Source organism: Lytechinus pictus, chromosome 3 (assembly GCF_037042905.1).
Source record: "Lytechinus pictus isolate F3 Inbred chromosome 3, Lp3.0, whole genome shotgun sequence".
NCBI classification, from domain to species: Eukaryota; Metazoa; Echinodermata; class Echinoidea; order Temnopleuroida; family Toxopneustidae; genus Lytechinus; species Lytechinus pictus.
The window spans coordinates 65,867,524-65,880,784 of NC_087247.1; the positions used below are offsets into that span (position 1 = coordinate 65,867,524).

The 13,261-nt window shown below is 36.0% G+C and overlaps 1 long non-coding RNA gene across 1 annotated transcript; it reads right to left on the reverse strand.

Moving 5' to 3' along the window:
* Positions 1–1,383: 1,383 nt before the first annotated feature.
* On the reverse strand, positions 1,384–8,293 carry LOC135153660 (uncharacterized). Its single transcript, XR_010293147.1, has 4 exons — positions 8,135–8,293; positions 6,302–6,477; positions 5,544–5,640; positions 1,384–4,911 (listed from the first exon to the last, which is right to left on the reverse strand). It is a non-coding gene; the product is annotated as an uncharacterized LOC135153660 (long non-coding RNA).
* Positions 8,294–13,261: the final 4,968 nt, after the last annotated feature.

Consider the following 13,261-nt stretch of genomic DNA (forward strand, 5'->3'; position numbering starts at 1 on the left):
TAATGTGAGGTATTTTGATGTTTTAAGATCCTATGTTATTTGGGTTGCAGGAACCCTTTGCCTCGGGAAAGATCGACACCGGGGAGGTGGGGGTGGGGGGGGGGTGCACTCACAGATAGCATGCGTACACAAGCGCTTCCATGGGTTTTGAAAATACCCCCTAAACAGGTTTTACGCTTCGATGAAATAACACACCTAAACAAAGATTTCTGGCGCGGCTTTTCATGATATCAAGCTCCGAAACAGCTTCAATACAAACTTTATCCCCTGAACATTTTCTGCAACTATCCTTCATTGAGTCATTGGCCGCGTCCACGGAAAAAGGGGTCTTTTGTCAATGAGGAATGCGTAACGCGCGTTACGCGTTTATAGTTCCAAAGACGCTGAATTTCAACAAAAAGCCCTTACAAAAATGTCCTGTGGTAATACCATATAATTACCATAGGACTGTACCACACGATTACCACATATATTGTTGTGTGGTAATGCTATGTCTTTATGTCCTGTGGTATTGTGTGGTAATGTGTGGTAATGTCGTGTGGTATTGTCCTGTGGTAAATTGGAACATTTACCACACAACATTACCACAGGAATACCACATGAATGGATTAATATATGGTAACATTTACCACACAAGGGATTAATTTATGGTAACAATTTTTACCACATACCATTTACCACACGACATTTACCACACCATTTACCACACACCAGTTACGACATGCATTACCACACACCATTTACCACACAAATTACCACACACCAGTTACCACACGCGTTACCACACATCATTTACCACACGAATTACCTCATATTTTACCACACGCCTTACCTCACATTTTACCACACACCGGTTACCACACGCGTTACCACACATAATTTACCACACAAATTACCTCATATTTTACCACATGCCTTACCACACAAATTACGTCACATTTAACCACACACCGGTTACCACATGCATTACTACACACGATTTACCACACACGTTACCACATACACTACCACACACCAGTTACGTAACTGGTGTGTGGTAATGCATGTGGTAACTGGTGTGTGGTAAAATATGAGGTAATTCGTGTGGTAAATGGTGTGTGGTAAACACTAACCAGTTACCACACATATTGTACATAATACACATAATACCATGCATCAGAGTCATTACCCAAAATATGTGTGGTAACTAGATGTGTGATAACTGATGCATGATAATGTATGTTGCAACTGGTGTGTTGCAATGTGTGTGGTAACTGGTTAGATACATCACAGATCATGGGTATGATTTTGGTAGCAGTAGAATGTGTTCATGACCCTATGTACTTTTATAAGATTAAGAAAATACAACACCTTCAATGAACAGACAACAAATGATTTTACAAGTGATATAGAAAGTACTGGTATTTAGCTCATAGAGTCATCAATTTACAATACTGGTTTAGATTTGCTATTGACAAAAATTGTGTAACAGCTGCTTTACTGTACAAACAGTGTAACATAATAGTAACTATCAAAGAAATTAGTTACAGTGCATATAAATACTTTTAAAAAAGATACATTTCTTCTAAATACTTTAAAAAGTTACCTCAAAGGTTATCTGGCTTTTCAGCAAACCAAATTAACGACCATTGTAGTTTTTTTGCAGGTCACACATACAGAATGGACTGATTTACTCTTTGTTTTATGCTTAAAGACAAAAATGATTAAACTCTTAATCGTTTTTAAGAAAATGAACAAAACATAAGGATGTGTCTACAATAGGTAATATATAAGTAGCTGCGGCAAAGTGCACTGTACTCAAAATTGCGTATAACAAAATGCATAATTATCCCAAGTTTACTTCAAGGCTGAAGGGCAAGTAGAAATAGACGAGAGATGATAATATGTATTTGGAGAAAATGAAAACTAGGACAATACCCTGGCATGTAATATCTGAATTAAAGGAAAATAACACCCAAAACATAATACCACATGATATTATTGATAAATACAGGACAATCAACATGAATCCACTCATACCCTAATCCAATTACGGAGTACCACCTTTTCAAAGTTGGCCTCTTACAGTATGGTTCGAAGTTTCTGGATGGAGGTCGCCATTTTCGCGGGGTTAGTTAGGAAATTATTACATCAGCGACGAACTACATCTCTAAACGTTCAGGCATTATATATTCTATTTTATTAATAACAAATCAAATGTACAGATAAAACTCATAAAAATATTAGTTAAAATTTGTTTAATATATGGTAGGTTCAAAATACAATTTGATGAGTTTTAATGATAAGATTTACACCCCAATTTCCGCTGCCAATTTGTAAATCGTAGATTAGGGTGTAATTTTTATCATTAAAACTCATCAAGTCGTAATTTGAACCTATCATATAATATTAAACAAATTTTAATTAATATTTTATGAGTTTTATCTGTACATTTGATTTATTATCGATGAAATAGAATATATAATGCCCAAACGTTTAGAGATGTAGTTCATCGCTGACGGAATAATCCCCATCCATAGACTTTGTACCAGAAGATGCCAACTTTGAAAAGGTGGTACTCCATACTGGGACATCGGATTGGGGGTATATGAGTGGATTCATTTTCATTGTCCTGTATTTATCAATGGTATCATGTGGTATTATATTTTGGGTTTTATTTTCCTTTAAGATATTGTACTGGTTTATATCATGGCATTACAAAGTTCATCTGTAGTGCACACTGTGTCAAGTGCACAAACCTATTCATGGTTCCCACAGAAATTTGAAAACAGAATTCCATGACCTCTCCATGACTAAATTGCTGCTTTCCATGACTTAATTCCTTTCTGGCACAGTTTACAAAATCAGACATGTTATGATCATGAACACCAATTATAATAGTAGAGTACAATCACAGAGTATGAGAGTTGTGAGACATAAAAAACTAGAAAGCTGTCATAGCCAAGAGGTAAATGCAATTCCATGACTTTTCACATATCCCTGACTTTCCATGACCAATTTTTTTCCAGGATTTTCCATGACTGTGGGAACCCTGTAATAATACTGCATTGACAGAGCTCTATCATTTTAAAAGTTAATTTCAATTTCCTTCAAACATTTTATTCATCTCTTTTTGGTTGGACCTTGAATATAATACAATACAATGTTTTGGCAGGTCGTCTATAAAAGCATGTACATCGTTAAAAAAGGCTTTTGGCAGGAACTTTTGGCAAGTAGTCAACAGTATCAATGCATGTAAATTTGGGTGAAAGAATCATACATGTACATTAATTCTTAAGAAAAGTTTGTGGTTGTATTACACTATCACTTAAACGTATTAAAAAGACAGCAGTTGCAGCAAACAATTATTTCATGAGAAATTGTCAAAATATTGTACATAATCTCTAGATCTGGTACATTAATGTAAGCTTGTATTTTTGTAAAATCACTAATTTTGAACTTAAAATTAATTATTTTGATGATCACTAACACAGAAAAGAACATGTGGGACAGGACAGTGTATTATGATTGATTTGAAAAATACCTGACATTGGATAGAATTACATGCTTATTTTGCTCATTTCTCAGCAATTACACATTTTCTTCCCGAGCTATAATTAATTATGGCACATGTCTTTTATATTTTGCTGGTAATTCTATTGGATTCTGTTCGAACTCATTTTAAGATTGTTACTACAACTGGTAATTTATCTTTAAAGTTGTACTTGTATATGATACAGGCTCAACATAATCTAAAATAAAGTAATTTTTACCATGCAAAATAGTGAAAATTTTATCAAAATCAGATAAAATTAAAAAAAAAATAATTACAAAAATATTGGTCATCAACACATGCAAGTAGATACATGTAAGTTTATGATATCATGCCCACATTTTTATTGTTCTCATGTTACCAGATAAAATAATAATTTACTTCATGTGTGTAATAAGTATGTCTTCCAATCCCATGTAGCAAAAGAACTTCCAGCAATAATCAATACAGGTAAGTCACATCAATACAGTTTACAATCCGATTTGTTTCATTCTTGGTAAACAAAATTAAATGCACAATTTTATATACAAAATAATAAGTTGGGGATACGTGTACATGTACAATGTACGTCAGTATGACATCATCAGCTTGCTTCTTGCATATATGCTTAGAGTTCTTTCACCAAAATAATGCAGAGGTTAGAATGTCATACATTACTTTATTATCCCTTGTCTAATTTGGATGAATTGAGACGCCATCCTACTGTAGTCAGCACATGAGATTTAAAAAAATTCAAATTACCAGGCAGTGACAGTATTGTTGTAGGTACAGAGCAAAGATCAGGAATATAGTAGGTCTTCTCAAATTGTATTTGGATTGATCCAAGGTTGTTGACAACTGGAGGAGAGGAAGGAGCTAATTCCATGGCCTTGGAGCAGTAGTGGAGAAAGTTGCATCACCAGTAGCTAATTTGTAGGTGCGTAATGATCACAAAAATAAAAAGGCAAGTGCGCCTAGAATGAAAATGACGCACAAGGGATTCCTTATAATACATGTAATCTGGATCTCTGTCATTGACTTTGAAAATCAGGAGACGGACACTGATGTTCATGTATATCCTTTCCTTGACTTGCAGCCAGCGAAGTTGGCGTATGGCAAATGGCACAATAGATGCAGCATTCTGTACTATCTGCAGTCAGTCCAGATCGCCCTAATTCAAGCACGAAGAGCATTACAATAGTCCAGTTTAGATTGCGCTAAACCATGGACTGCTTTGTGGCAAGTAGAAATATAAAAGGCACTTCCCATTGGCCTTTATTCTTCCAATCTGTTTGATGTTATACTGGTAGGGAGCAGGTTCCAATAGCACTATGAAAGGAGTTACGAAACCAGATGAATGGGTGCAGATTCAGGACACCTTCCATTTCAACTTAAGGCATCTGCAATAAATAACAGAAGAAGATAAACATAAAAGCCTTTCCTGCATTAACTATTTAATATTCATTAAAAACTACATGGTTTCAATATCAATTTCCAAACTTTTTAAAAAATGATTAAAAAACAATGTGGGGTTTGTTCCATATTTATACTTCAAATATTAACATGTAAAGTCAGGTCGGGGGAGGGGGGCTTGATGCCCTCAAGATCTGCTGCACCTCCAAACCATCTCTGTATAGGGAAGGACATTTTAAAGTTAAAAAAAAAAATATTTATTTTAATTAAACATGATTTTAATTCATGCTTTTTTTAAATGTGTTTTAAATGGTTATGGGATAATTCCATCAGTTTGAATAAGAAATTACAAGTTGCCAATTTCACATAACGAAGATCAATTCTGATGTGATAATAAATGCATGTCAGATGTTGATGTTTCACTTATGCCTATCTAATACGTTTGAATTGACAACAGCATGAACCTTGTAAGGGCATTAATTATTAGACAAGCTTTGTATCAGAGTGGTTACAAAATCAAAATTATTTAACTGCATCTCATGTTCATGCACATGTAAATAATCAAAATAACACAATAATTATAAAAAATACCTTCCACAAAGGATAAATTTGTACACACCATTATATCTGCATGAATATTGTTCTTTTAGTCCACCTATAATGATACAGCTGATGAGAGTTTGAATGATGGTATCAAGATGGTGCTTCTACCAGGGCTGCAAAAGAGAGAAAAAAAAAAATGTTAACCTCAATCATGCCAAGAAATCATGCCAACCGTTGTGAAACTCTATTAGCGCCAAATTACACTCTAAACTTGTCATTAGAACGTCCAAACCGATACACATCAGCCAGGAATCTAGTACTAGCACAATCAGCTATGCATTTGCACCAATTCCCTCTGTATTTTCTTGCATATGGACGTCTCTCGACTTAAAGGTCATGTCATTGTGTTATATAGCTTGGGAATTGCAAGCAAGTGATCCTTCGAAATGTTTACCTGCTTAAAAGTAACATTTCTTAAGCCTTAATTTTGTATATTTAGATAACAAAAGGCTTACAAATTGGAAAAATCAAATGTTTGCCCAAAATTATTGTGGGAAAGGTGGATTTTTTAAGGGAAATCCATCTTTGTGTACCAAGTTCTACAGGCAACAGAGACTTGTCTAGCTCCGTGAATGAAAATACCCCTTGTACAATGTAAAAATGATAAAAATATCATCACAGAGTCCTCTAAGTACAGTTAGGACCATTGACAGATAAGGTGCCCTAAGATTGCGCACATCCGAATCTGCGCGATTCTGATAATGGAAGATACGCAACGACTCCAAACAAAAAATAAACTTTACACCTGAAAGAGCCTACTGTACTTAGTCTTACCTACTGCCCGATGCCTCCTGACATGTAGAGCAACAACAAAGGACCTCCACTCCTGGCGGCCAGTGGTTCTGGGCCGTCTTCTGGAAACTCCCCCGGGCTAGGTCATATTCACCGACTCCATCTCCTCCTCAAATGTGATGCCAGGACAAGTAGTTTTGGGTCTCCCTCTCTTTCTCCTGGAATGTCATAAACAGATCTATTCATAAAAAATCTGACTTAAAATGGTTGGAAAATAATGAATTTAGGGCATTGGCAAGAGTTCCATATGCAACCCCACTAAAATTGAAAATAAAAACATGAAGAAGGTTCAGAATAATATATCTAGCACAATATAGAACATATATGATGGGGTAGTGGATAGTACTAGGAGTGGAAATACATACTAAAATATGGCTTTATTCCGTCAAATTTCGAGCATGTATGGATGTATCTAGTGTGTGTAATTGTCCATAGACATTGGTTTATTTACTCAAGGGTCTGTGAGTCAAGTCTAGGCGAACTATTGGCTGATAATCGTTAAAATACCCCTTCCGGCATCAGCACGTACTTCTTGCTAGCATAGCAGGAACAGGTCTTGACTGCAAATAAAACGAGGTGATCTCAAGTCCCAACTAAGGTGCCAAAACAAGGGTAAAAAAATTATAGAAAAATCTGAAGTGAACGAACTGGAATGGAATTAAGTCTCAACAATCTTATTTTTTATCATGTTGGTGGGGGGTACATTGGAATTGCATATGGAATTTTTTCCATGTGACGTCCTCAAAATGCAGCCTCTGTGACTGTGCTTTCTTATCGAAATCTTCGCATCATGTGAATAAGTGCGCAGACATCGGCCACTATTAGTATTACCCAGTTGTTGTGTGTCCAGACAGGTTGTGTGTCTGGACGATCAATTTTAGAAAGTCTATATGCGTCACGGGCAAAAAAAATCATAAAAAGTGGGGAAAAGTCATCGGAAATAATTGTTGCATCATTCATCATCAATCCTCAAAAGTAAAGGATGTTTCAGAATCATTTCGGCAACAAACAAACTACGATCTTCTTATTGATGACCGGAAAAATATCCATGCATAGAAACTGGCGCATTTCCACTTCCAGCCGGCTAGCCAGCCAGCCAAGCCTGAGCTGAGCAGCCACACTAGCCCGCGTTGCCAGCGCGCCTAGCTGAGCTGGACATGCATGCTATACGCTACAATGCATGTTAAACTGAATTGTCCGCGGTGCGACCCGGGTCCGACGTAGCCTTTCATTTTTACATGATACCGTTTCCCGATAGTTATCAAGAAATTTTTATCATAAAATGAATTGTTCCACATAATTGTCCCGCTAATTTCTAAGTAATATTCTTAACGTTCATTCTCAATTTCTCATGTCATTCTGATCTGCTGTCGGGCTACCGTACCAGTACCACTAACTTAATAATTTTGTTCAATCAAAATGCAAGTAAATGACCATGACTGGCCGAGATATTTTCCCAAGAAAATCAATTATTTCTCTTAATTTTTAATGAGACTTTTTGCACACTTACTCATAAGAATACAAGGAACATCATCAATTGAAAGATTTTGTAAAATAACAGGAAATTCACGTTAAATCTAAACTCAAATCGTTTAGGTGTGCTGTGCCTGTGACTGTGTGCAGACTTGAGACCACCAGCCAGTGGTCCACATCACAGCAGCGAGCAGGCGCTCGGGGCCGGGCGAGCGCCCGGTTAGACAGGATGGGATTGCCAGTGTCATGTCATTTTCATTGACGAAATCTTTAGCTAGTTGCAAGCCGGGGCATTTAACAAACTACGAAAAGAAAATCATAGAAAATGGTTATCTAACTTACTGTTTAGCCTACTGCAAATGTCTTCGAAGTCGTCCACATCTAACCCGCATTCTTTAAGTAGTTGAATTATTAACGGCCTTCTTCGTCCCACTTCTCGATCGAGCTCAATAAACTGCAACGCAACGCAAACGGTATTCTTTTCAAATGTTGGCGGTAAGTGCGCATGCGCAAGCCTGTCGCCGCCCCCCCCCCCCCCAGGGTGACCAGATTTCACAAAATGAAATAAGGGACAATCAAAAAAAGATCAACAAAGAAGGCTACACAGTGTTACACCTGTAAAAAACTTTAAAAAATTGGAAGGGAGGGTGAACGAAAGAATGAAGGAAAGAAAGAAAAGGCGAAAGAAAAGAGATGAAAATTAAGAGAAGAAAAAAAATTAAGGGGAAAATGAAGGAAAAAATAAAAAAAGAATAAAAGAAAGTTAGAATAAAAAAGAGAAAAAAAGTTTCCGCCATTCTTTGAATTGAATACAGAAAGAGAGAAAAAGAAAGAAATGGAAGAAGAATACATGTGTGAAAGACAAAATAAAGGAGAGAAAGAAAAAAAGTAAGAAAAAGGAGGAGGAAAGAAAGAATGAAGGAAAGAAAAATGTTTTCTTCATTCTTTGAAAGAAAGAAACAAAGAAAGAAGGAAACAGTAAGGGAGGAGGGAAGGAAGGAATTAAGGGAGGGAGAGAAATAATAAGGGAAAGAATTATAAGGAAAAATAAAATAAAGAATGAAAGAAAGAGAGGGAGGAAGAATGAAGTGAGGAAGGAGTGAAAACATAATGGAAGAAGAGAAAGAATTAAAATAAAAAGGAGAGGAAGGGAGGGGAAGAAAAAAGTTGAAAGAAAGAATGGAGGAAATAAAATAAAAAGGAGAGGAAGGGAGGGGAAGAAAAAAGTTGAAAGAAAGAATGGAGGAAATAAAAAAAGGAAATTTGATAAAGAAGACGGGTAAGAAAAAGGGAGGAAAAAAAATGAACACAGAGAGAGAGAAAGGATCAGGAAAGGCAAATAGGAAATAGAGATAGATGGAACAAAAACGGGCAAGCAGGAAGGATAGAAGGATGAAGAAAGAAGGATAGAAAAGTTCAAACTTCAAGCAAAAAATTCCAATCATCTAACAAAAATCATAATGATATTTGGTGTTTTTAAAATATATTTTAAAAAAATGTTTTAGAAATGAATAAAATTTCAAAGTGATTCTTTTTTTACTTAAAAATTAGATGAAACATCGCGGCATTATATAGAACAAGACTCAAAACGAAAGTTGAAACAACTAGATCTAGTTATGAAAACTCAATAACTTGTTCCTCCGATTACATCCCCAAATCAGTAATAGCTGAGAACCCATAATATAATTATACAAATTTCCCGCCGATTTTGTGATTATTTTGGCATGTTTCATTGTGTTTGGTGTAGAGAATCTGCTCCGATCCTACATGCCTTGCTAGTACTAGCCTGTCACACAAAGGCAGGAGGCCAGTTCGATTGGGTTAGCAAGAAAATCACCTTGCAAAAGTTTATTTATCGATTTTATTGTTGTCTCTGCTTCGTCATCTGTTGGTTATTTTAATGAAAATTCGTCACTTTTAAATATATTTTGTTCAATATTCTGAAATACGGGACAAATAGGCGTCCCGGGAAGGGTTTGTCGGGACGCCGGGACAAAGAAGCAAAATACGGGACAATCCCGGGAAATACGGGACGTCTGGTCACCTTGCCCCCCCCCCCCCCTCCGGCGAATCAATTTTTAATTTTGATAGGGGGTGAGCTGAGGGGGGTCTAAGTTATGGGTGTGAAAACTTTTTTTGTGTGGTATTTCTGATTTTCAACAGAAGGGCAATAACACACAAATACCACATATTTGAATTGACAGTACTACACAATGGGCTATGACGTAACATGCTTTCATGTGGTAATTTTGATTTACCACAGCAGTATAATTCCACACAAATACCACATATTTGAATTGACACACAATGGCATCATGTGGTATTGCATTCATGCGGTAAGTTTGATTTACCGCAGAGCATAACACCACAAAAATACCACATATTTGAATTTACATTACCACACAATGGGCTAATGTGGAAACATGCTTTCATATGTGGTAATTTTGATTTACCACAGCAGTATAAAAATACCACACGTTACCACACAATGGCATCATGAGGTAAAGCATTCATGTGGTAATTTTGTTTTACCACAGAAGTATACAATACACAAATACCACATATTTGAATTTACATTACCACACAATGGCATCATGAGGTAACATGCATTCCTGTGGTAATTTTGATTTACCACAGAAATATAACAATACCACACATACCACATATTTGAATTTACATTACCACACAATGGCATCATGAGGTAACATGCATTCATGTGGTAATTTTGATTTACCACAGAAATATAACAATACCACACAAATACCACATATTTGAATTTACATTACCACACAATGGCATCATGAGGTAACATGCATTCATGTGGTAATTTTGATTTACCACAGAAATATAACAATACCACACAAATACCACATATTTGAATTTACATTACCACACAATGGCATATGAGGTAACATGCATTCATGTGGTAATTTTGATTTACCACAGAAGTACCACATAGACAACAAATTACCACAGCCACCAGCTGACGTTACCACACAAGGATATGGAAAATTACCACAGATGTTCATGTGGTAACCTACATTCATGTGGTAATTCGTGTGGTAAAGCCGGGTACCACACAGATATACCACACGACATTTTCGTAAGGGAGGGGTGCATTGATGGTTAGCTGAACGCATTTAGGGGGTAAATTCTCCATCTTGGCGCTCCTAAGTGTATGGCTGTCTTGAATTTTGGCCAATGACTCAATGAAGGATAGTTACAGAAAATGTTCAGGGGATAAAGTTTGTATTGAAGCTGTTTCGGAGCTTGATATCATGAAAAGCCGCGCCAGAAATCTTTGTTTAGGTGTGTTATTTCATCGAAGCGTAAAACCTGTTTAGGGGGTATTTTCAAAACCCATGGAAGCGCTTGTGTACGCATGCTATCTGCCAAGGCCCTATATAAACAAGGTTGCGACACTTCTCATGGAGCTTTCGAATAGTTCCAAACTCACCAAAGTTTGTGTACAAAGTCAATGGGGGAGATTTTTCGACAGCAAATTTCAGGTAATTAAAATTGTTGTTGAGAAAAAGAAAATGATAGTTTTTAACGGTAATTTTATGTGCTTCATTTCTATATGATTGGTTTGCAATAATTTTGACTTTCAACATGCTTTTTTACTAATTTTTAATAGTTCCAAGGCGTAAACATGACAGTAAAGATACGGTATGGGACTGGCAACCCGGGTGGCAACCGTAGCCGGCAGTGCGGCTGGCTCAGTAGGCCGATATGCGCTGTGACTGACTGATTGAGTTTCGACGGGTTGGGCGTCCGGACACATGAGTATTTCCTTTCGATTTTGAAAAGTTTACAAGCAATGTCTTTGATTTTTTTAGCACAGAATGGAAGAAAATATAATTGTGACTGCCTTCGTAAAACTTTCTACGAAGGAGTTTCGTCTACTTATGTCCAACTATTGTTATTCACAAGGCACAAGGAATCAATCAATGCTGGACTCGACTTGTTGAAATAAAACAAACTTTCGCTTTATTCAGTTAATCTCCAACACTGGTGACAAACTTCAGTCGTACTTTCAGTTATACTTCTATGCACCTTCAGATAACAATCTGTAATGATAATGAATAAACAAACAATAATAAACAAATGTTTCATCTTGAAATCATGTCAATAACTAAATCTAAGTTAGTACAACAATTACGATTACATATGATTAAATGAGAATCAATCTGACACTAATATAAGTGATCAACATACACATGTACTATTATACCTTATAACATTAACCTAAATTAAGAGAGTACAAAATATACAAGGAACAAAGTTAATCTGGCGATTAAATCCTCGTATGAACACATCTACACTCACTCAGTGCAGTGCACTACTAAGTATTCTATCCAATAGACAGATTAGCCGTGTGAACATAACTACATGCCAACACAGTCAATCATTCAAGGTTTCACCCTAAATCACTCCCAGAGGAAAGGTCTTTCTCTCCACGAAAGTTATGGTTTTGTTCTTAATAACAAGTTGGCCATGTACAAACAGTAATCTACATTATCACAAGTTAAACATGAAACTAAAGAAGTAACTCTTTAGAGATGATTAGAGTATAATAAGAAAACAAGCTAGTAATAGTTCCCACTATTACACTAACTCAGCTTATAACGAAACAGCATAACATTATTCTATCTTGAGATTAAAGTTAAACCAGATTAAAATACAAATGTGAACAAACCCTGCATTTACAACGTGCAGTAACTTATCTACTCAAAAGAGAAAGTAAAAAGGGATGAATGTGAAAGGGGCCACATTCCAAAGTAATCATTCATAGACCCTGCTTCTACTGGATTAGCAAAAACAGACTCTCTTTGTTTCCCAATGAAACTAGACTTCTTGCTTTATGTATAATTACACCCAACTAATTCATTGTATTTAAAAGCCTTTTACATCTTAGCACTTCTAGATGGAAATATATTATAATACAAGATTATGTGATTTATCAACATAATGCTAAACTCATATTCCTCAGAAATACTTAATCAACACAGAAATCAACTTTCCTACAATATGCAATATACGTATTACACTCTGTTAACACAAACACAACATCTTCTCTCTAACTAAACAAACTCAAACTATCCTAAATAGTTTTATGAATTCTACAATACATTTACCATGTTAAATATCAAAACAATATTATATGAAATATGTTCTTACCGAATTGGGCCTTTGTAGTTGTCCACAAATAACAATTTACTTGAACTTTCTGCAACTGATTGTGAGTAGTACTTTACTCCATCACTCTGACTATGAGAATGAAAGTTATCTTTACTTCCAAGAAGATATTCTTGGAGAGAAGTTGGAGAACAATGAAATTACTCTACTATTAGCGGTGAGTCACACCTTCTGGGGAAACATACACCTCTTTGGTGGTGTAGTCTTGATAATCAGACTCTTGATTAAAATTGGATGAGAGAATATAACATCACTACACACTGCTGTAGT